At 40.8% G+C, this 22,282-nt stretch overlaps 1 protein-coding gene across 7 annotated transcripts in view; it reads right to left on the bottom strand.

The window, feature by feature from the left end:
• Positions 1 to 22,282, bottom strand: part of mgat4c (mgat4 family member C) — a 141,655-nt gene that overhangs the window by 70,814 nt on the left and 48,559 nt on the right. Inside the window, exons 1-2 of one of the 7 annotated variants that reach the window (XM_034205560.1) lie at positions 13,593 to 13,780; positions 13,030 to 13,147 (exon numbers count right to left, since the gene is read on the bottom strand). The exons of 5 other annotated variants lie outside the window; for them this stretch is intronic. The gene's annotated coding sequence lies outside the window, so the exon portion shown is untranslated. Of the gene's footprint in view, positions 1 to 3,799; positions 3,872 to 13,029; positions 13,148 to 13,592; positions 13,781 to 22,282 lie in introns of those variants that run through there. One more of the 7 variants, XM_034205558.1, reaches the window with a different exon arrangement.

Raw genomic sequence — 22,282 nt, 5'->3', positions numbered from 1 at the left:
AATTAAATGTATTGTACTGTTGAAGTCAAATATTGTGCTTTTTATTTAATTAAATGTATTGTACTGTTAAAGTCAAATATTGTACTTTTTATTTAATTAAATGTATTGTACTGTTAAAGTCAAATATTGTACTTTTTATTTAATTAAATGTATTGTATTGTTAAAGTCAAATATTGTACTTTTTATTTAATTAAATGTATTGTACTGTTGAAGTCAAATATTGTACTTTTTATTTAATTAAATGTATTGTACTGTTAAAGTCAAATATTGTGCTTTTTATTTAATTAAATGTATTGTACTGTTAAAGTCAAATATTGTACTTTTTATTTAATTAAATGTATTGTATTGTTAAAGTCAAATATTGTACTTTTTATTTAATTAAATGTATTGTACTGTTGAAGTCAAATATTGTACTTTTTATTTAGTTAAATGTATTGTACTGTTGAAGTCAAATATTGTACTTTTTATTTAATTAAATGTATTGTACTGTTGAAGTCAAATATTGTACTTTTTATTTAATTAAATGTATTGTACTGTTGAAGTCAAATATTGTACTTTTTATTTAATTAAATGTATTGTACTGTTAAAGTCAAATATTGTACTTTTTATTTAATTAAATGTATTGTACTGTTGAAGTCAAATATTGTACTTTTTATTTAATTAAATGTATTGTATTGTTAAAGTCAAATATTGTACTATTTACTCAATTAAATGTAATACCTTTAGTTGCTTTGCAGATTTGATAATAATAACAATAATTATAACAAGAATATTTAATTAAAAAATACATATATAATATAATAACAATAATAATAATATTTATTTAGGGTATTCCAAGTGCTCCAAGTTGATTTTCAAGCAAATAAAAAAACAAAAACCACATGATTTTGATTAATGATATTATATAATCAACATCTGGAGAATATTCCAGAAGTATATAAAGTGATTAAATTACCTCCACCTTTACCAGCTGCAACAAACTAATCAATGCATCAATAATTGTATTAAAAAATGTTTATTTATTATTCATAATACTATGAATTGGGCCAATACTCATAATGTGGACTTTTACTTGTACTTTCGATGCTAATAATTGGTTTTACTTTTATTAACTAAACTTTTAAATGCATGACTTTTACTCGTAACAAAGTATGGCATTCCTACTTTTAGAACAACATCTGAATACTCATTTCTTCAGCAGTGCTGAGAGTAATCCTGATGGAGTGGGAACACATGGCAATGAGTTTAAGCAATTAAAACACATTTTGATGGAAAATCAGTGTAACGGTTGAGAAAATATCCAACATTAATTGCATGGCTGTTAGAGGGGTCGAACGCCTGTGAAATTCAGACATGCTGCAACCGATTCATGGAAAGCAATTTCCCAATATTGACATCATTCCTAGAGATAGTGTTGAATTTGAAGTTAAAAAGTATGGCATGCCCTCAGGATGACCTTGCAAAAAGTGTGTTTGATTGTTCTTGAATCTCTCGGCCGTTTTTGGTTTTGTTTGCGGGATACTTATCTAAACAAAGACGTATGTGGATCACAACGAAAGAATACATTCTTTTTATAGCAGTCGGGTTTCAAGGACATATTTACAGAGCCACTTATAAGCCGCCATGTTCAAATATCGACATGGATAAATCCAAAGAACCCAAGGTAGAGATATCCATTGTAATACAACAGATAACAATGAAAAAACAACATTCTTAATAACAGATTCTCACTTCTTTCACTAAAATGTTTCATTTCTTAAACATAGAATCCAGCTGAGTATATGAAGTCCAGATGTCAAGAGGCATAAGTCACGTATATGCACCCAATGCATTCATTTCATATTTAAGATGAGAGTTCCCATAACAGCACATACAGGATCTTAAAGTGCATTCAGTAAAGAGCCGGTTTGAAAGGTTGAACACAATCTCTTTGGAATGACATTTTTTTTAAAGTAGCATGCCTTAGGTTTCTTTTAATAATAACTGTACTGAGCATACAGTACTGTGCAGATTGGGGGAGCTGGGAGGTAACGTGCTGGAGCCGGGGAGGAAATGAAAATGAAGGTGAATATGGTGAGGAGTGCGGAGGTGTCAGAGCTGCCCGTCAAACTCCCTGCATGTACTGAATATTTCACCAGCGACACACAGCAGCTTCCAGCCCAAACTGAACCCCTGGAGACAGGAAAGACGGATGGATGGAGGGATGGGTGGATATAGATAAATAGAGAGAGAGAGAGAGAGAGAGAATAGATAGATAGATAGATAGATAGATATATAGATAGACTGATATATGGATGGAAGGATTGCCCCCCCCTTTCTCCACCCATGTATACCTGTCTCAGGCTTCATCTCGCAGCCCTACATTTCTCGAGGCAGTCTGACAGGAGGAGTTCTCCACAGCTGACAGCCTTCCAGCTCCAACAGGGTCTGTGTGAAAGCCCAGCACAGACCAACAGACACCTGACCAGTGGACACGGAGAAACTGTGATGCTGAAAGTGTGCACCAGGTAGGGAAACTGCCCTTCTTCTGCTAGCGTAAGAAAATATACCAACAACACATATTCTACAGCATAGCTTGAATTACATGCAAACATCAGAATGCTAACATGCTTGAGATTATGTTCATGTCTAGCAAGTATAACGTTTGCTATGTTCATCAGCTTACGTTTTCTTGCTGATTTGCAATTCAACAACTCCCATTTATACAGAGTCAGAGACAAGGTCCTGCTCAGAAGACTAACATTGTTGGCCATGCTATTGGCAGCAACTTGGGGTTCAGTATCCAACCCTAGGACATTTTGACATTTTGACTGCAGGAGCTGGGGATTGATCCATTGACTTTCCATTTGGTGGACAACCGCTCTAACTGAAGGAATTGTTCCGAACTTCGACGTGATTGCAGTACTAGATGACAGGTAAAGGTATTTCAAGTCAGTACATTTCCTAATTTCTTGTCGCACCAATAGAACAATGTTGACATCCCTTGAGCCATGCAACTAGCCAACACCTTTTTCAACGTATTTATGTTGTAGATGCTTGACAAACAATGCTTGGTTTTCCAGCCACCAGTGCTAGTAATGTATTTATCCATCTCAGAAAAAACTCACACCTTTGTCAGTGAGCTGGTGTACATGTACTATTCAGACAAACACACACAGTGTACACCGATCCAAACCACAACCTGCCTCCGCTCAGCAAAGCCCCACTGAGATAATCACGCTCCTTTAATCGGATAACTCCACTCTCCTTAGAGAAGCAATCTCATAGCAAACACTGGACCTATTTTATCACTACAAGCAGCATATTCTTAGATTAATATCCTCACTTCGTCCAGCAGAATATCTTGCTTACGTATTACAAACTATTCTGAAGCAAAATCAATAAACACGGAGCTGACAAAACGCTTTTTGGAATTGTGATTCTTAAGGATTGCCACAGCACTGCACTTTTAAACTATAGACAGAGCTCTAAGAATAAAATGTTTTCTCGGAGAACTTGGGGTTAGGGTTCAAGATATACAATAGACCTGCTTTTATTTTTCCAAGGTTCTTGGCCACCAACACTGCCAGGCAAGGTGGTTTTTAAAATGCAACACCATGCAGTCGACTATCCAAGGCATGTGTTGCAATAAATTCATGGTTTCATTTTTTTGCAGCCTAATATTAAGTGCTATGTTATGATTTAAAGATTGCCATGTTGCACGGATCAATATGTCTGCATCGGATGAGCTAAGGTTTACAGGATCAGCAAGGGGAGGAGCAAATCCACTAAAGCGGTAAATCTGACCAGAAGCACTTACTTCCACTGCACATCCTATGGGCCATTATTTGAGCGTGTGCTCACACATCAAAGTGGAAAAAAGTCTTCAAGGCTAAAAAGGAATAAGAAACAAAGGACCATTAAATCAGAGTGAGAGGACCCCGCTTTGAGATACACACATGTGGGCACACACTTAAACACTGCAGTATGAGGACTGTGAAGGAGAGAGTTGAGGACCAAAACAGAACAGATAGAGATCAGAGGATGGGGAGAGAAAGGGAGCACAACATTGATTTTCCCCCTCTGAAGTGCCAGTTCATCATTCTGTGAGACACACTCTATCGATCCCGTGCCTTTAGTTTGTTTGTAATTTTGGGGACTCAAAACCATTCACAAAGATAGATCCTCTTATATGCCACCTGCTTCCGAGATGAAGAATGGAGGGATCGGAGAACGTGTGGAGATGACCTCATTTCGCTGGGTCCTCCTCACTCGGTTGGTTTTTGTGGGCCTGTTTAAAAAGGGAGCTTTGTGGTGGGGAGGGGGGCTGGATGCAGTCAACTGTGTTTATTAACATAATCCAGGTCTTGCCATTAATTACCCTCAATGCTTTTAACTAACATTAGTACTCAAAGACATTAAGTGGATCAGCTTAAGTATTTTCTTGAGGCTACACGAGGACATATTTTCCCAGAAAAATAAATGGTGGTTTGACTGAAACTGTGGCTGGATTGGTTTGGAAGAGGATTAGGAACTAGTGACTATTTCTTTAGATTTAATTCTGAGATAAAAGTCTTAGTTTTCAGAATTCTGAGATTAAAGTCAGAATATCGAGATTGAAGTCAAAATTCTAACAAAAAATTTGAATTCTGATGTTTTATTAATTATTATATAATTCTGACCTAAAGTAGAAAAAAATGTGTATTCTTACTTTTAAAACCATCATTCCAAGAAACAAAGTCAGAATTCATTTCTGGAAATCCTGACTTTAATCTAAAAAATCTGACGTTAAAGGTGGGGTAGGTCATTTTGGAGAAACCGGCTCGAGTGCGCTAGAATTTGAAAATACACAGCCGGAAATAATCTGCCACTTCCTCACAGAGCCCCTCCTCCAACACACACGAACGCGCACATGACCAATGAGGGCACGAGATAAGTTTGTGCCCAGATGGAAGGCTGACAGGCAGGTAGGCCATCCAGTTACTTTAGCCGGGCCGGCTCAGATGATTGGTCGTGCTTTTTACAATACCACGGCTTCCACAGATTACATTTAATTATGTATTTATTGTCAAAGCACTTAATGTATTTATTGCTATCGGGATGTTAAGAGCATTCCATGGAATATAACAAAAAGTGTATCTCGAGCCGGTTTCTCAAACTTACCTACCCCACCTTTAATATTCAAAGTATTAATTAAATACCTTGTTTTTGATTGCCACAAATCATTATTTTCATTCTCCCGTTCTCAATTGATGAACTAAAATAGTGTATGCCAAGTGTGATAAAAATGGAAAAAAAATACATACTATAATAATATATACTTGTGACCCTAATCCTTCTGTAGCTTGAAGGTGATTCTCCCATCCCTCCTAAATAATGTTAACAACTATCTTTCTTCTTACTCTGCCATCTCCTCTAAACACAGACAGTTTTCAGTAAACTAACTTCACATTACATAACTACTGAATTGAAGTTCATTACATTACATGTCACTTGTTAGACGCTTTTATCCAAAGTGACTTACATACTCAGTACTGTGGCCAATCCCCACAGGAGCAATTTGGGGTGAAGTGTCGCAGAGACACAATGACATGCTGACTGCAGTGGGACTCTAACTTGCAACCCCCTGATTCGAAGTTCAGCGCACCTTCCACTGAGCCACAGCCTCCCAAGTTCATCCTTCAAGCAATTACCCTCTGTACCATTTGGAGCTGGAGACAATGTGTTATGTTGCCAAGTGCGGTTTTAACTCAAAACCTCAATCTCCCTCGAAAAGCTCTTTGCGGGATAATTTCTACAAATTGTTTCCAAGCAAATAAAGGTCTTTGTGCTGCAGAAATGTCAATACGGATGCAATCATAAAGGATGCTTTTGTAAAGGATGCTACAATGAACTCAGAAAAAAAGGAAAAGCTTCCTCTAATAAAACCTAACACTTTTGGTCAATAACATTTTGGTGGTTTGTTTAAAAATCTGGGTCTCATTGAACATTTTGCTCGGTATGTTTCTTCTTTGAGAGAAACATTGTGTACAGGAATGGACCATAGAGTCTCTTTTGGATTAATGATTTGTTCACGTTCCTAAACCTGCAGGTCCGCTGCAACTCTGACTACTTTTAAATCCAGGCTGAAGACTTTTCTTTTTGTCGCTGCTTTTAATTGAACTATTCACATCTTAAACTGCACTGTAACTTTTATCCATGTACTTTTTCTTTTAGACCCCGGCCACACGAGGACGAAAACGGCTAAATGCATAGGATTAACGCAAACGCAATCGCAAACAAGCTTCCGTCCACACGCAATAGTTATCCGGATAGTAGGCTTGTTTGAGACGCGTTGCGGCTCGCCTCGAAAGTAGACGAGAATAGCCGATCGCAGCCGGGAGAGGTCTCAAAAAGCTCGCCTGAAGTCGGACAGCTCGGAGTCCATGCTCGGAGTCGGCTTCGTCTTCTTCTTCTTCTCTCGGTTTTTTGGCGGATTGCAAACAACTTTAAGGTGCATACCGCCACCTCCGGAGTCGGCTTGACTCGGTTTGCATTTATAAAGAATGCACACATGTGTTTAATCGTAAATGTCAGATATGTACTAAGTAAATACATTTGTTCCTGCTCCAGATTAGATTCAACTTTATTGTTGTTGCACATATTACAGGTACTGAGACAACGAAATGCAGTTTAGCTTCTAACCAGGTGCAACAAGCAGTAAAGTGAAAAGTAATGTACACAATCTACAGAATAACATATAGAATGAATTGAATGATGAATAAACAGTGAGGGGTATGAATACACTAGATATCAGCCTGAGAGCAGTATGAACAGTGTGTATGAATATGCTAAGATATATAAAGTATGAAACGTTAAGCAGTGCAAGTATAGTATAAAATATATGGATATTAATTTCATGATGATAAACATTGTGGAACAATGATGAAAAATGGGAATGGATGTGGCGACGTAAAACTGACACAAAACAACAACAAACTTTTGCCCAGCCAATTGGAGAGTTTAATCAGCAGCACGGGGTAAAAACCACCAATGAGCGCTCAGCTCGAGATACCAGCGAGCCGTTTCCCATCAAGCATTTCGCTTCCACAGCCCGTGGAGAGCAACTGCGCCAACTCGCCTCGCCTCGCTCTCAAGGCTGCGGGCGTCTTTGTCCCGCGAGATTTCAACGTCTCATGTGGGCGGGCCTCCAGAGCAAGTCGGACAAAATGACTAACCATCATGCAACGCACGAGCAAGACGTTGATCGAAATTGCGCAGGTCTGGGCAGGTCTCGCTTGTCTCAAACAAGCCTAGTGTCTGCCCACACGAGACCGCTCCGTTTAGCTCCAACCGCTGGAGAAGCTGCAGTACATATGCAGGAGCCTGTACGTGGCGCTGTAACTTCCTCCACAAAAGCAGCGAAGAAGCATGGTTGTCATGGTTGCCCTTCTGTTTATTCTCCGCGGTGGGGGCCGAGGGAACCGGCAGAGTTTTTCGCCAGTCAACGTGTATTAAAGTTGAAATCTTCCGACAAAATTATAAAAGTGCCGGTCAAAGGTCTTCTTTGTTATTTATTGAGCTTTAAAACAAATGAATAACGACTCTATATAATATAATAATAAAATACACGGAGCCTCTCTTTTTCCACCCTCTCTTTGGACAGCGTCAGTGTCTGTCTCATGCAGCAGCTGATCCAGTAATGAGTGACCCGGCCGACAGTAAAAATAAACATATTTATAACTAGTTTAGGTAGTTTGAGGTGTCTCCGTCCTGTCAGATTAGACTTCACTCGCGTTTATGTCCATATCGAGAGAAAGATAAATAATCTGAATTCAGTGTGCAGTTTACTTTAACGCGGGGGTGAGCAGCAGAGGTGGGGAGAGGCGGGGCTATTGCGCAATCATTATCAGAAAAATGATCGCTGAAGCTGCAGTCCATATCCACAAAAGCAGCGATTAAGATCCCCCCCGGATGTGTAAGTCTGCTGTAGATGTTGCACAAAGAACTGTAGCATGGTCAGTAGCGTCCGGAGCACGATAGCAACTCTGCGATCCGCCATTGTTGTTGTTGTTGTTGGTGGCGAAACACATCAGCAATGGCGCGGGTAAGCGGAGGTGAGCAGAAGAGGTGGGGAGAGGCGGGGCTATTGCTATTGCGCAATCACTATCAGAAAATGATCGTATAGGGCGCACACACGGAGCCGTTTGACCCCCCAGAGCGTTGCGTATGCCGTTCTATCCACCTTGGGACCCGTTATCGTTTCCTCAGTCGTTTAGTGCCGTATTCGGTCGTCCTCGTATGGCCGAATGGTCTATATATGACACTAAACAGTAACGCAAACGGCCGTTTTCGTCCTCGTGTGGCCGGGGCATTAATGTTTAATTGAACTATTTTTATTAGCTTTTCTTTTTAAATGACTGATTTTAACTTAATGTCTTTCATTTGTTGTAAAGCACTTTGAATTGCCTTGTGTTGAAAAGTGCTATATAAATAAACTTGCCTTGCCTTGCCTTAACCGGTTGCTCTATTTCAAAGCAATGTCTCCCGTAATTCCTGGATATATATACAAAAAAGATTAGCATGGAACTAGAAAAATAACATTGTACATTTTTGTTTTATTGCAAATAAGGCCATTTATTTAGGTGTAGGTGTTGTTAAGTTGTGTAATGTTGGATGGATCGTACATGTTTCAGTCAAATAAACACTTCTCTCAAGCAGAATGGGTTTCGCAGCTCGTTTTCCAATGTGACCTCCATAGCTTCCAGGAAAATCTCCACCTCAGAGACAACCACCCACATACAGCCATACCTCAACATCTCATTTGCACTTTATCATATCATGCCCACCACTCCCCCTCATATTCACAGCAACTGAAAAGCTATCACCTCAGAATACCCACAGAGACAACAAGAGAATCTGTGAAGGTCAACATCCCATCGCATGCAAAACAGCGACTACAGAAAAATATCCGCCAGGGTTCAATGAATAAACAAATAAATAAACAGACACCCACTCTCACACTCAAGAAAAAAGACAAAATGTAAAAAAAATTCCAATGAAAACTTTCCTTTCACATTGTAATCTTGACAATTTCCATTTTAGGTGGGATTTCGTAATGAATTTCTTATCGCCATGGAAACACATTTCCCACTTTCATCAGGCTAACATTATTCATGAGAAAAATAATAAACATCAAATAGCCACCTTAAAAAAGCAATTTTTTATTTTAATTGTAACCCTCAAAATCTAATACATTAAACATTAAGGTGGGAAATTAAATGATTTCTATTTCACCCACTCAGCAAACAACAACTTTAGCTGTCAGCATGCTAACATTTCTGTCTGAGCAAGTGCTTTTGCCTGAGAGTAAATCTACTGACTAAACTCACACACACACACACACACACACACACACACACACACACACACACACACACACACACACACACACACACACACACACACACACACACACACACACACACATACCATGTATACATCACTTCAGGGGACATTACATTGACTTACATGCATTTCCTGGAGACTTATCCTAACCTTAACCATAACCAACACATGCCTAACCCTAACCCTTAACCTTACCCTTACCCTAACCCTAATCCTAAACCTAACCAAGTCTTCACCCTAAAATTAATGATTCCCCTCATGGGGACCTCCAATTTGTCCCCATAAGGGAAGCCAGTCCCCACACGTGACTATGTAAACTATGATTTAGGTCCCCACAAGTATAGTAATGCTAGACCACACACACACACACACACACACACACACACACACACACACACACACACACACACACACACACACACACGCTCGCAAGTGTTTTTAATTTTATATTTATTTAGCAAGGACTCGTAACTATCAGTAAAGGTTTGAACCTGCATATATCTCATACTTCATTGAATTCAATATCTGAGAGCCTTATCTTATTATATCTTGTTATTTTCTTTTAGAAATGAAATGATCAGAACCGTCAGTCTAATCTCTTCAGAGTGGTTGATTATATATATTTTATATCTCTAGCCAAACACTACAGCAACTGATTTCATCCTAATCTGCACACATTCAACTGGAGATGTGTGACTAATCAATCACAGTGCGTTGTGATTGGTTGCAACATAAGCCTGTATAGTGCTATGGATTTAGCGGCACATGTTTGAGAGCTACTGTACAGTTTAGACAGAAGAAAACAAGTCCATCTGGTGGATTCTAGTGCACACTATTTTCGTTCTGGCTTCTAGATGGAGGTAAAGATTGAGTACACATAACACAACAAATTATAAGCTGCAATGTCAAAGCTGTTGTTGAGTGGGAAAACGTCCTTGCAAATGGGCTCATCGGAAAATTAAAATAATAAACCCATAAAAGGCTTATCTGTCAAACACAGAGGATAAGTGCCAATTGAACAGAGCCCTGAGTTGCCATGTGGATATTTTAGGCGAATGGTGCTGACAGTTTCCCCGTAATGAGCCTCCATCCTCTCAGTCAACAGCAGAGAAATGAGTGACAGCCTCAACACTCTGGGTGGAGGTCATCCATGTGAGCAGGAGTGCTGCATCCTCCAGATGCTCCAGCCATATTTGCAGCCTACAGGCAGTCTTTCTGGTTGTACTTCTTCATTTTCTTACTCCCCAGGTTTTTAAAATGTCATTTATGTCTAATGGCCATGCTCATTAGCTGCATCTGAAAAACACACTCTGGTCATTACCAGCTACATTTGGAGTCAGGCTTCATGCCGAATTCTCTGGTTGGAGTCATCCGTCATAGCCCCGCTCTTTGGCAGTTGGCACCACAAATGATACAAAGCTCAAATCTTCTAATTATCTGCAGCTTTGCTTTACATTGCTAGTGAAGCTTTTGTTACCAGGTAGCTTTATCAGTGTAGAGAGAAACCCAATCTGAAGAAACATCCATCATGTTGAGGCTGTCGAAACCATTTGGGCGACTGTACAGGCAGTAGTGGTGCGATTCTCTTGTGTATGGGCAAAGTGGGAAAAGAGAGTTGTGCGAGACTATGGTGGAGACAATAGCACTCAACGCTCTTTCATTATTTACTTGTACCGCAGTCAGATATGGACGGATGTTACAGGAACACATTGCTACGCTGGGCTATATATATAATGTCAAGAAGACCAAAAACTCATTCAAGAAGCACTTGTGTCACTGTCAGGTCGACTCGGAGCAGAAACACACAAGCTATTTCTACCCTATACTGCAAATATAAATAACTGCTTTGGAATCACAGTGCCACTTCTTTTTTTTTATTATTCGTATTTCTTTAGAGGCCAATGCGTGGGTGTGCCACAGCCTGTCCAAGTAAGAAATAGACAGAGAGGGAGAGTGGGTGGGGGAGCATGCTGGCTATCCTTTGTCAACTGCTCAGTGCCATTTAATGGCCTGTAAACTCCTTTGCTGGAGAAAGAACAGGCAATTAGCATACTGAGTGGATTACAAGATTGCTCTGACTCCTGGATTAATGTGTGCACTTAATCTTCTCTTTGCTAAGCGATTCTTGGATATACAGCCATTCAAGGGGAACAAGTGTCCCACCCCCCACCCCCTCCAAAACACAAAGTGAAAAGGTATTTCTTACATGATTGCATCAAAATTGAAGTCCAATTACTTGATGTGCTGTTAGCCTGAATTGTCTTCTGTCAACACATTTAAAGAAACTTTTCTCAAATGTCAACACCAATAGCTTAGGCTTTTACATGGGCAAGCAAGATGGGGGTGTCTCTACGCCTCAACAGGACATAGAGACACCTAAAAAGCACCTCAAATGACTTCTAATGTAATGCTGTAGACATTATTTTGTATCATTTACGGTGGCAATCATTAGATAAACTGTAGAAATGTTCCTTTCACTGACAAGGTTACAAGATATGTACAGTCAATGCAGCACCCTACCGGATTACCAGTTGAGTTGCAGTCAAATGTGTTTTTTTTGCACGTCATATTGGGTATTTTCCGTAGAGTCTCGTACATTAGCACCCTCGCTGCAATATTGGAGTCTATTGAAATGGATGAGATTGCTTATCTTTTTCTACTTGGCTGAAGTCAGTCTGAAAGTGCCCCAATTCCTCGTTTCGCTAAATATCCGTCAAGTTCTTTTTTCTGACCGAATGTCCCAGGGAGTTTCCAAGTTTCCCTATATGCCCCTTTCAATGTTTTATAGGGGCAACTCCTTCTAATCAATTGTCCCATAAACATACGTAGAATCTTTTACTTTGTGTCCTTGAACATAAAAGTTAGAAACTTTCCAAAGTCGCTGATCCACAACTATGCCACACACCACACCATCCTCATGATTGCTATCCTCAGCCTATCAGTACTCCATATAATAAACTTGGGGCTACACTCCATATCTCCACAAAGTCTGTCTTCATCTTCTATCTCTTCCATCGTTCCAGAGTCACTATACCTATTCGCTGGCTTTGATATGATCTTTAATCCACGGCTCCCCACCTAACCCCCGAATCTTTCAGAGTGTCAGCCCAGAAATGAAAAGCACTGATAACTTTGCTCTGCTATTGCTCAGTGCCAAGGCGAGGTGGCTTCAAAACACAACCTCAGCTGCATAGAGCCAACATCCAGGGACACATATAAACACAAAGATTTGCACAAACATAGTTTGCAGGTACAATTGTGGAAACATGTCATTGGAGGCACAACATACAAATATGAACCTGAAAATAAGTATAATATGAACTCTTTAATTCATAAACATCAGAGATATATGAAAACACCCTTCCCAATACCGACACTAACTTCTAATATATTGCAAGAAGAATCAATTTGCCATTGAACCTTCATAATTTAAACTTTTTAAAAGAAACAAAGCTTAAGACAGCTTGTGTTTCTTTGTGTGAAAGTAGTCGCAGGAGCATTAACAGAAAGCATTTATCTCTTTCTCTAAATATCAACACAGATTAACATCTTCGCGAAACCTTTTTCTACTAAAATCTAAAAGGCTTTTAGTGGTAAAAAAGAAAGAAATAAAGTGGTGATTTACTGCATTGTGTCAAAAGAGAACAGATGGTTGAGACATACCTTCACGTCCATTGAGATGAGTGCTCACTGTTCCAAAAGCCAGACTGGCATTTTGAAGCCGCAGTGGGCTTTAGCTGTGAATCAAGCTTCACTCGAGTCATTTTCGCTGGCTAAAAAGCTGTAGAAACAGAGTGAGTATAGGAATACGATGGAGAACAAACCAGGATCCCTGGACACATTAAGAATGCGTTTTCTCCTTAGAAATCAATAATGTCTCATTGCCTCGAAGATCGCCAGGAATGCCATCGCTTTCAATTTATTCATTCATTCTTCTCAATGAACACCCTGCAGTGATCCACAGCCCTTCTTCCCCGCCACCCCCATCTCCTGGGAGTCGCTTTAACTTGTTAAGACCTCTTCCCTCTGCTTCTTTTACAATGGCATTTGTCGGAGAATAAGTGCACAGAGCGAGCCCTGAGACCATGGAGGTTGTCTGTGCAAGCAACAAGCTTTGACATGTCTATTCTTTCTCATGATTTGATATGCTGCACTGCATGATTATTTTCTCCGAGTACATCCTGGAAGCACAAAATCGAGATGAGGAATCATTTCAACCCACCCACCGAATCTGACTTCCCCGAAAACCGGCGTGTGTTTACCTCCAAGGTGTCCTGGGTTCAAAGCATAGACTGTAATATATATAAAGGTTCAAAGCTATTGCACACAGAGACTTAAAGCGCATTTACTTCCTTTGATTCTCAAAATTAGCCACAGACATTGAGAGAGAGAGATAGAGGCTCTCTCCACAGCTGCCACCAGTGCCTGGTCTTTCTCTAACGTGTGAATGGAGGACATGAAATACACTCAGACATCACAGGCAGAAACCAACCCCCTGCTGTGAGGTAAGCAGTCAAATAAAATTACAGATTGCAAAGGTAACCTCTGGGAATAAATGGTTGTTGCCAGATATAGTTTTCAAGAAATGGCTGTGATTATATTTCAATCTCTAGGTGCCTGTTCACGGTTCTTCCGTCTGTGTCATCTCACCAGTCTTGCCTTGCTCTCCAGAACTTGATGATATTTGAATTAAAACGCATTTCTTGTTGCACATGAAGGTGTTGGAACCGCAGTAATATTTGGCCTTGTAATGGACATCATACTGGGGTCCGTTAGATCAGTGGTTCTCAACTGGTGGGTCGCGGACCCGTTTCAAGTGGGTCGCAGATGTGAGTGAAGAAAAAAGTCAAACTTTTATTTTGAAGGCCCGATTTTCTAACGCTGTGCATGCAGTAGCGTTGGACTGGAAGTACCGGAGACCATAAACGGTTTTGCAAACTTTTGTCACGTAGTGATCATCTTCTCAATAAAACATCTTTGCTGATGTTTTTTCGAGTTTTCTGGTTTTCAGAATCAAGATTGTTGCCGGAAGTCCCCACGGAGAATAACTTTGCGGTATAACTATTCTTTATACATCCATGGGTACAACTTCAGATAGAAATTAAAACGTAATTAAATACGACCCCCGGTTTGATGACTGACGGGTCACAGAACAATGGGGGCTATCTCCCCTTACCCACAATTTAAAGTAGTTCACAGACTCCTCTTTGCTCTTCTCTCTGTGAGGAGGAGCAGCAAGCTGTCAGAAGAAAGTGAAAAACAAACAATGGCATAAAATATTATTAACATGTCGGGTAGAAATAGATTTATTTATTTTCTTCTCAGAGTGTACCAGAATGAATTTATATGTTAGTATTTCTAAAAATCTCCTGGGGAATAATCCCCCCGACCCCCTGCTGGGGTTGGGTTTTCAGCATGTGCCTTTTTATACAGTTCAGCTTTGATTCCAGCATCTCATTAAACCTTATTTAAAAGCATATTTTGTTCTGTGAAGGGATATACGGGACATATGCACTGTACTTCACTTGAATTAATATTGTATGCTGCAAAGCGTATATATTACAGCACCATTTTTTGTTGAATAGATTTGAGTGGTTCGAAATGTCGGGTCGCGATTTATTGACAAAGGAAAAAGTGGGTCCTGAGGCCTGACCAGTTGAGAACCACTGCTTTTGATGAAACGCAGGAGAGTTAAAAGCATCACTAATTAGTAATGGACATCAAACTGTGTTATGTTGCCAGAGCACTTTATATGTTGTATTTTCTTTATTTAATCAACCTATAACTCGTGGGATATATGATCAAGTGCAATGTCAAAGTTTTAGTTACAAGGAGTAAAGCTCACACAGGCACAGAGGGCAGCTGAGGGGTCCTTTAGAAAGTTTAGATGAAACGCAGGAGAGTTAAAAGCATCACTAATTAGACCTAGCCGAGGGTATGTAGCTACGTTGCAGTGATGTGTGCTTGTGTTTGTGTATGTCAGGTAAGCTTAAGCGATGAAAGGTTGTATAAAAGTAGTGACACAGATGTAAAACGATAATGCAGATAATATATTTATGTCGTATTTTGTCAAAGTTTCATCTGCTAGCTAATATTGACTAACGCCTGGAGTGTAACCATCTGTAACTAAATTGTGAATCTTTCTGAGTAATGTGCAGTCACGTTGCAGTAATGTGCTTGTGTTTGTCTATTTCACAAACAAAGTAAAAGGATTTATTTCAAACGTATGCACGCCTGGTCGTCCCTTTTGTATCCAAGTGTTCAAGATATGAGATCGTCAGCGAGTCTCAAGAAGCGCGTAAGAGTGTGTGCACAGTCAAATCACTTCTGCTGAGCACAACAATAAAACATAGCTCAATGTGAAGCCCTCACTCAGCAACTTTAGTGCTGGCTCCGCGAACAAAGGGGTCAGAGCTTATAGTAAGTTGTGTTCTCTCCGCATCAATATATGATGCTTCACTGGGGGCAATGAGAAGCTGTCCAGAGTTATGAAAGGAATCTGTTCGTACGAAGCAAGCGAACACACCCTCCACCGGACACCTTTCGACCCCTTTCCACGATGTTGGCCGTCGAGACATCGAGGCCTTTTTACAGCTCAATTCTGTGTTCCCTCACAAACCACTGAAGTCAGCTTAGGTTTATTACAGCTAATGTACCATCTGCTTCCCAGGGTGACTCCTCATTAAATATGGAGGAGATAAATAACAAGTCTGCAACACTAAACTAAATGTGGTAGAGGAGGGTGGACTGAGACAGGCCTGACAGCTCCTTCTTTATACGAGACCGACTGTGCATCATCGGGGGGAAATGTAGGTAGAAGTTCTTTAACAGATTGCACATCCAGGCAGTCTTGACATATCGAAAAGACATCCTATGGAGCTCGTCACATTTATGTCTTGAAGTAAGATTCAACCAAACGGGAAATAAGTTTTCCTGGCAAACACAAATCAATGTTTCCTCTTAGTGTCCAGATGTATTTTGACATTAAAGGTCTACAATGATGAGATCTTGTAAAATCAAGTATAAGGACACATATCAACACATCTACCATGTTGCACGGCCGTGTTTTGCATTTTAGCAAATGGTTCAAAACTATCAATGGCTTAGCTCCTCTCTACGTGTAAATAAGCAATCTGTATGTAAAAAACCACCTGTATGTACATTGTAAATAAGCCATCTGTATGTCAAATATGTCTTATATGTCTTAAATGACATGATGAATTGGAAATGGGGGACCCTGATGTAAACAAGACGAAAGTCTTTCTCTGGTCTGCATCCCCTTAACAATTGTATGTTTTGAGCTGTACTGTACTGTACCCAATATACAAGCTGTTAATAAACTTTTCAATCAATCAATCAATCAATCAACGTCATTGACATGCTTACTGATCCTGGAAAGATCCCTGAGATAATCAAATAGAGGGTCTCTTCTCTATACCTAGCATAACTTCAGTCATTATGGTCCTACTCTACAGTAGTTTACCATACAACTACTGTAACGCAGCGTCCACACGGCGGCGTGCGTTGAAGCTTGCCGGCGGGCGTGTCTGAAACTCGACCAACAACCAATCACATGAATCTCCCGCTCCGGACACACAACCACGCGGTTTGATTGGCTAGAGCTTGTACTGGCATATGATTTGATTGGTTGACGCTTCCGTCAAAGCTTCAAAAGTTGAACATTGCTCAACTTTTGAAGCGAGCAATGCGAGCAAAGCGAAACGACGCTCCCACAATGCAGTTCGGCAAAGCGTGACGTCACCCCATTCAAAGTGAATGGGCAGAAGCGTTGAAGCTTCAACGCACGCCGCCGTGTGGATGGGCCGTAATGATGTCCTTTGAAGGTCTTACTTAAAAAAAGATTGGACAGCTGCAGCTTATTCATAACGCTGCTATCGAGCCATCACTGAAAAAAAGAATGTGGATCATATCACTCCAGTTTTGAGGTATTTACACTGGCTTCCTGTCTGCTTTTAGTTTAGTTTAAAGTATGTGGTTTACAGGAAAAACTCTTATATTACTCTATCCCTTCCGCAGGGGTCGAGTCGCGAGCCCCTGCGCGCCGTCTGCGTTTGATTAACCCCTTGACTGCCTCACAGTTTTCTGATGTTTTTAATGTTTCTCCGATCTGTAAATTAGAGATGAATTGTGCTTTTAGTGCTGATGAGCTTATCTCCATGTTTGACTCGACATGTACCCTGATACTGGACTCTGTTGCTCCTTTTACGCTTAGACGCACCAAAGTACTCTCAGAGCCGTGGCTCAATGACTGTACTCGTGCTCTCAGACGCGCTTGCAGGCGTGCAGAGAGAAAATGGAAGAAGGATAAACTCCATGTCTCCCTAGAAATCCTTCGTGCTTGTCTTTCCGACTACCAGACGGCAGTCAAAGCAGCCAAAACAGAGCACATTTCTCTGTTAATCTCTAAAAACAGCCAGAAACCTCAGGTTCTTTTTAATGTCATCAACTCGATCATAAATCCCTGTGATGCTTCTTTGGTTGTGCCATCAACTACTCTCTGTGATAGGTTTCTTACATTTTTTAATGAAAAAGTATCTGCCCTTAGGCTAGCCCACACTAGTGCTACCCCAGATCCTGCTCCTTTTCTGTGCCCTGCTGTCCTCGACCACTTTGAGCCTGTATCCCTCTCTTCTCTCTCGGATGTTGTCAAGCACCTGCGGCCGACAAACTGCACCTCAGACAGCATTCCCTCTCGCCTTCTCAGAGATGTTTTTGATTCAGTTGGAGCAAGTATTTTATTACTCATAAACACCTCTCTTACCTCAGGTTGCGTCCCAGCTGCCTTCAAACATGCTGTGGTCAAGCCACTGCTAAAAAAGAAAAATCTCGACCCCTCAATTCCCGCAGATTTTAGGCCCATCTCCCAGCTACCTTTTTTATCCAAAGCCCTGGAGCGAGTAGTCTACGCCCAGCTGCAGTCTTTTTTAATCTCACATGGAATCCATGAAAAGTTTCAGTCTGGCTTCAAACCAATGCACAGCACTGAAACAGCCCTTTTAAGAGTTTTTAACGATCTGCTCCTAGCCGCCGACTCAGGTAGCCCAGCTGTCCTGGTGCTATTAGACCTAACAGCTGCCTTCGACACTGTGGACCATAGCATCCTGTTGTCACGGCTTGAACAGTCCGCTGGCATCACAGGCTCTGCCCTTGCATGGTTCAGGTCCTACCTGACAGACCGCAGTTTTTCAGTGCAGCTAGGTGCCTTCTCCTCTGCAAAGGCCCCTCTTACTTGTGGGGTTCCCCAAGGCTCTATCCTGGGCCCCATCCTATTTTTATTGTATATACTGCCCCTAGGTTCAATCCTCACAAAACGTAACATTCCCTTCCACTGCTACGCTGACGATGTTCAGATTTATCTGCCTCTCAAAGGAAATGATAAACACTCACTACAGCAGTTGATGGATTGCCTGACAGAAATGAAGTCCTGGCTGAGCAGAAATGTTCTTAACCTTAACGAGAGCAAGACTGAGGTCATCTTTTTTGGACCCCAACCTCCAGCCTCTTCTGTTGACATTCTGGGTCCTCTTAAAACAAACATCCTCCCCTCTCATGAATCTTGGAGTGACCTTTACTAACACTTTTAAATTCGACAAGCAGGTCAGCAGCGTAGTGAAATCCTGCTTTTTTAAATTAAGAGTATTGGCCAAAACCAAGTCTTTTTTATCTTTTAAAGACCTGGAGAGGGTTATCAACGCCTTTGTGACCTCGAGACTCGATTATTGCAACGCTCTATACGTGGTTATGGACCAGGCCTCAATTAAACGCCTGCAGCTAGTGCAGAACGCAGCGGCACGTCTCCTCACTGGCCACAAAAAGCGTGACCACATCACCCCAATTCTGGCCTCACTACACTGGCTTCCAATTCTGTTCCGAATTGATTTTAAAATCCTTTTATTTGTTTTTAAAGCACTAAATGGGTTGGCTCCGGCCTATATAGCTGAACTCCTCCAGCGCTACACCCCAGCCAGAGCGTTAAGGTCTGCTGACCAGCTGCTACTGGTAGTGCAGTAAAACCAGGCTAAAAACCAGAGGGCACCGAGCCTTCGCGGCGGCTGGCCCTAGGCTCTGGAACACTCTGCCCCTCCATGTGAGGTCGGCCCAGACCCTAGGGGTTTTTAAATCTAAACTAAAAACTCACTTCTTCACCCTGGCCTTCTAATCAGAGCAGAGCACGACTCATGACACTTCCCTGTGTTTGATTTTTATATTTGATGTTGTAATTTATTGTCTTCTGTTTACATCGGTAGGAATGTGTTATTTATTATCTGCATGTGCAGCACTTTGGCTCGACTGAAAATCGTTTTTAAATGTGCTATAGAAATACAATTTGATTTGATTTGATTTGATTTATATTTTAATCAGTATTATTATTTGTATCTCCCTTTTCATTATAACTGTACTTTCATGTTATTCATTTGTTATTGTATCGGCTTCCTATCTTATTTGATTTAGTTATATATTTGATATTTGCCAATTTACAATGAATTGTTATTTTTAAATTGAGTCCAAGCCTGTCGTATGAAATGGGGCGAAGCCTGCGAGCTAGTTTAGGCAGTCAACTCGAGCACCAATGATACATTAACACGTGACGCGTCTCTCTTACAACCAACCAAACACAATCTCCTTAACTTGCCGCTCTATTTAAGCTGCCAGGTCTGCCTGCCTCTGCCTCGCTATGCTGCGGCTCTGTCACATTGCTGATGCGTTCACGTGCTGCTCGCCTGCCTCACCACCACCCCAGCTCCCACCTGTAGGCTCGGAGGATAGTTATCTAATCATCAATCAATCAATCAATGTTTATTTATATATATATATATTCATCACTCAATGTTCTTTGTAAATCTGTGGAGTGATGAGGCCCGAGCCTAGACGCCAAACTCAACTATATGCTGCTCTAATAAACATATTAAGAACACGTGAGTTGTCTGACTGAAATGTGATTTACTGAAGATTTAAACTTGATTGATCGTTTAACGAAGCTCAAAACAGACAAAACAAACTCTGGCCCTGGACAAAACCTTCCATGTTTTTAAGAGACTCATTCAGCAGACTTCATTTATATAGTCTCGCCCCATATAACGGTCCATATAGTCCCAAATAATTGTTGAATATCACTAGTTCTGGGAGTCTGGCCACCTTTATAAACTTGGCAGTAATGCAAAGTCATCTCTGTTGTTCGTCCATTTCCCCAGATAATTAAATTCTCCATTATTGTCACCGCGTATGACATATGTGCGTGGGTGTGTGGATGTGTGAGTATGAGAGCGAAGTAAATAGCATTCTCCCTTGATGCTTCTTAATTTTTAGCAAGACACTCAAAATAGGATGCTGTACTGTATATAAGAACCTATTTACCATCCAGCAACACATATACTGTTTATTATGAGATAGGCGGTGAGAATGCTTTGTTGTCATCATTTAATTTCCCAAACATTGCAGGAGGAGAAACAGCAGCAGTTAATCTCAATCCTCACCAATGGCTGGTCTCCTTTAAATCCAGTGGATAAATAATTCATTAACAACTAGCAGAGAAAACGCATAGGTTTTAAATATATACTGGACTGCCGTGTTCTGGTTCTTCTGAGAGATGATAAATAAACATTTCTTTAAGTTAATTCCCTCAGCACAAACAGTGGAGCTGAAGAATGTTCACCATGGTGCAGACCGGCTGTAACTCTGTTTGCTCAAGCAGCCCAATCTTTCATTTGTATAAGGGATGACTTTATATTTCATTTTATTACATGGCGTAGTTGAATACTCGATTCTGATTGGTCCATTTGAACATTCCAGAGGTTGTTCATTCCCGACAACAGACCACCGTTAAGGAGGATTAAGGGACTATGTGCAGTCATATCAGTCCGCAGAAAGAAGGCCGATAATTTTAACGTCAGATGTGAACAAACCTCAGTTACCATCCATCTGAAAAACACCATGGAATACTTTTTGAACTTTCATTTTTATATTCGTGGAGAGCACAAAACGTTGGGTTTATGATAGCTAAACTGTCCCTAGTGAAGAGGTGCGCAAGATAAGAGAAAAGGTTAAAAGCAGAAGGAGACATACAGGAAGTAAACACTAACGGGAACAATAGAAGAAGACGGACAGGAAGTAAACACTAAAGGGAACAGTAGAAGAAGGCCCAATCCCAATCCACGCCCTACACATTCCCCCTCCGTGAGGGAGTGAACTCTGTGGCACCGCCGCTCAACGAGGCTCCTCCTGTCAGATGGAGGGAGTAAATACAGCGGCAGGCTTTGGGACGTCCTCTCCCCTCTCTCCGGCAGAAACAGGAAATGCCGTAACTGTATGTAACAACGGTTTCAAATCAGCATCTCTTAGACAAAAAGTTTAAATGAATAACTCAAATAAAACTCCAAACATCTTTAATTGTGTTACTTTTTTGTAAAGCTCTTTTAGTTTTAAACCAGATAATATAAGCTTCTTAGTTTTTTCAACGGTCTGTAAATATACACAACTTTATAACAAAATGCACACATTTACCTTTTTCTAGACTAAACACAGGTTTGATCGTAAGTTAGAAACATATGAGGTCATCATGAGGTTGTTAACATCGCAGTTTATCAGTGGATGTTTGCTGGAACTACTTGTTAACAGCTTGTTTCCTGACGGACACACACAGCGTGACTCCGGTTAGGTAGAGACCGGTCTCCAGTCAGCACCGCTACAGACTCGCTGTTTGAGGGCTTGATAGCCCACTCCCCCTCCACACCGCTCCACACTCGTTGGTTTGGAACAGCACTTAATGTGGCGGACCCTCCGCGCGAACGTGCAAACGGAGGGGTAGTGTGTAGGGGGCGGTTTGGGATTGGGCCGAAGACAGACAGGAAATAAACACTAAAGGGAACAGTAGAAGAAGACAGACAGGACGTAAACA

Source organism: Gymnodraco acuticeps, unplaced genomic scaffold (genome assembly GCF_902827175.1).
Source record: "Gymnodraco acuticeps unplaced genomic scaffold, fGymAcu1.1, whole genome shotgun sequence".
NCBI classification, from domain to species: Eukaryota; Metazoa; Chordata; class Actinopteri; order Perciformes; family Bathydraconidae; genus Gymnodraco; species Gymnodraco acuticeps.
Note: the sequence above shows the minus strand (reverse complement) of the source record. Positions and strands in the feature narration are given on the sequence as shown.